This window comes from Dendropsophus ebraccatus, chromosome 14 (genome assembly GCF_027789765.1).
Source record: "Dendropsophus ebraccatus isolate aDenEbr1 chromosome 14, aDenEbr1.pat, whole genome shotgun sequence".
Lineage (NCBI taxonomy): Eukaryota > Metazoa > Chordata > Amphibia > Anura > Hylidae > Dendropsophus > Dendropsophus ebraccatus.
Window position 1 is genome coordinate 4,781,510 of NC_091467.1, and position 2,944 is coordinate 4,784,453.

General features: G+C 43.5%; 1 non-coding gene across 1 annotated transcript; it reads left to right on the forward strand.

Moving 5' to 3' along the window:
* The first annotated feature begins 1,549 nt into the window (after nucleotides 1-1,549).
* LOC138773417 (U2 spliceosomal RNA) lies at nucleotides 1,550-1,740 on the forward strand. Its single transcript, XR_011360118.1, has one exon. It is a non-coding gene; the product is annotated as a U2 spliceosomal RNA (small nuclear RNA).
* Nucleotides 1,741-2,944: the final 1,204 nt, after the last annotated feature.

A 2,944-nucleotide genomic window follows, 5' to 3' on the forward strand; every position in this document is an offset into this window, starting at 1 on the left:
GATATGTAGCCGGTATCTTACACCCACATGTCCAGATCTCATGTTTCAGCGAAACCAGATTTTCTTACGTAGAATTGTGTGCCTTGGGGTCTGTCCTTGGCGGCTCAAGCAGGTTAAAGAGTTTGTCAACATTTTCAACAATTCCATCAAAATGACATCACTTTAAGTCCTGATCTATAGTCTACTGTTATGTCTCCTGATCTAGCTGCAGACCTGTGCTGCTATATAGTAACCATCACTGTGTCCTCTTATTCTGCACTCTCATGTCCCCCTCATCCCCTGCTGCTGCTTCTGTAATTTGTAGGTTATCATAGAGATGGTGTAGTGATACGTGACTGCCGGCTGGGACTACATAGGGGTCATGTGTATCTATAAGGACACATTGGTCTGTATAAGAGCTGTAGTCCCTAAAGTGATAGCAGGAAATGGGTGTCAGGCTGGAGGTCCAAGGTATTAGAAACTGCCTACTATTGTCAGGATGACCTGCCCGCTATATATTTGGGGCTGGTACTATCAAACTGCTGCCTCAATATAACACCTACTCAATATCACTATTCCTGCAGTGTTTTCTGTTTCATCCCAGCTCTGCTGTAGCAATAACTTGTGTTACTGTAACCGGGTCATGTGACCTCCTGATCAGACACCGTTGTGACTTTCACTTTCAAACTACATTCTTCCCCTCAAATCTATTATCAATCCCATGAGGGAGGTGTAAAAATCTTTATCTAAAATAAAATAAAATAAATAAATTAAATAAATAAATATATAAAATAATATATATATATATATATATATATATATATATATATATATATATTATACATTTAAAGACTGTAACTATATAGTCAGGGAGGCTGCTGGACGGTCATCTGATCCATTATAACATATAACTGATGTTAATTTGTCCCCCCCCTGTAGAGCTTGTGTGGAACAGTCCATGCAGTCCCATCATACAGAAGGATCTGTGACCCCACTGAGAGCACAGGAACACTTGTAATATCCAGGGGACTCCTCATGATGGAGGGGCCGCCGTATCGGAGAGCAGCTAATCTGATAAATGAGGCCGATGAGTGGAGATAAAGGTCGCAGGGTTGTGTAATCTGCTCCACAATAAGTCACTGATTACTCTCCGCAGAGACGCTCTGTTCTTTGGACTCTGACAGCTCGTTCCCATTCGGATTTGTTTTCTTCAGAAATAATTGGGTATAGATCAGTCCTGACGGATTCGTATATCAGTCTGCGGGACGTGGTGGCGGATGGTGTAGTGTAGGCCACCATAGTGTAGTTATAAGGAACAGTCCTGCGGAATCGGCTCTTATAGGGACAGAGGAGAGAGCAGATTGGGTTAGAGCGTCGCATGGAAAGTTTCAGTTAAACTTACAACCAAATTTAAATTTCTATTTGTTCTGGGCTTAGGAGTCCAGTGGGCGGTCTTATCATTGATTGACCGCCTTCGCCTATAAATGTGCTTACATGTCAATCACTGAGACCGCCCATCGGACTCCAGAGCCCAGAAGTCTAAGTGAATAGATAAGTTATACTGAATCTAATCGCTTCTCGGCCTTTTTGCTAAGATCAAGTGTAGTATCTGTTCTTATCAGTTTAATATCTGATACGTCCCCTATCTGGGGACCATATATTAAATGGATTTTTAGAACAGGGAGATGGAAAAAGAGCTTGCTCTGTCCTCTCCAGGCATTGACCTGGTATTGCAGTGCCTCCAGGTTCAGTGCACAAAAAAAAAAAAGTTATACTTTTTCTATATACCTATATATTATGGAATGCTCGACTCACGTAACGAATGGGTAAGTTAATGGGAGACTCGAGCATTTAAACTGGTTCCCCCTGCTCTGCGGAGGGTGTCGGGTACACGGAAAACCTCAGAAAGTGACGGTCTGGCCCCCAGGGGGTTAAGTGGGGTTGTATAACATATCCACAAGGTTAAAGGTTGGGAGGGCGTTATACTTACCATCCAGGCTCCTGGCGTGCGGAGTCTTATATCTTCTTCAGTGGCTGAGGCGTGACATCTTTACAGCTGCTGATTGGTGTCCTGCTGATTGCAGATGAAGAAGACGCCCCCCCCCCTTACTGTACTGTGCATCCCCCTTGTTTAGTGCACATTGAACAGTACTTGGCAGAGAGGAGCAGGTGCCTTCCTGTGATTGGGCCTTCCTGGATTCAAATCCACTGATCCCAGTAAGTGAGAAAGATTTGTAATTTACCTCTATTTAAAAAAAAAAAAAATCTCCAGGACTTATCAGCTGCTGTTTGTCCAGCAGGAAGTGGTGTATTCTCTCCAGTCTGACACAGTGCTCTCTGCTGCCACCTCTGTCCATGTCAGGAACTGTCCAGAGCAGCAGCATAATCCCAATAGAAAACCTCTCCTGCTCTGGACAGTTCCTGACATGGACAGAGGTGGCAGCAGAGAGCACGGTGCCAGACTGGAGAGAATACACCACTTCCTGCAGGACATACAGCAGCTGATAAGTACTGGAAGATTTTTGTAATAGCAAAGTAAATTACAACTCTGGCACTTTCTGGCACCAGTTGATTTGAAAGATATATATATATTTTTTTTTTGTGAACTACCCCTTTTAACATTTGTTGGGTTTAGAGGGGTTGTCTGCCTCCTCCACCATTTGGAATTGCAAGCTTTTGCTTAAAGGGATTTCATCTTGACAGTGAAGGGCTGTGTGTGTGTGTGTGTACAAATCCCAACAATAGACTCTAATATTGGTAGAAGTAGCTTTACATACACTTACTCCTCGTCTAGTGTGACCCCTTATGTCTATCCCCCACCAACTGTATCACTGTCGGCTTCAGCCATAGCCACATTGTGTTAGATGTGTCTATGGTGCCATACTGATTTGGGGCTCTTGGGGCAAGACAAAGCCTTGGTCATATATATTTGCACCATGGGCACATATATCCTTGAGGAGAACAC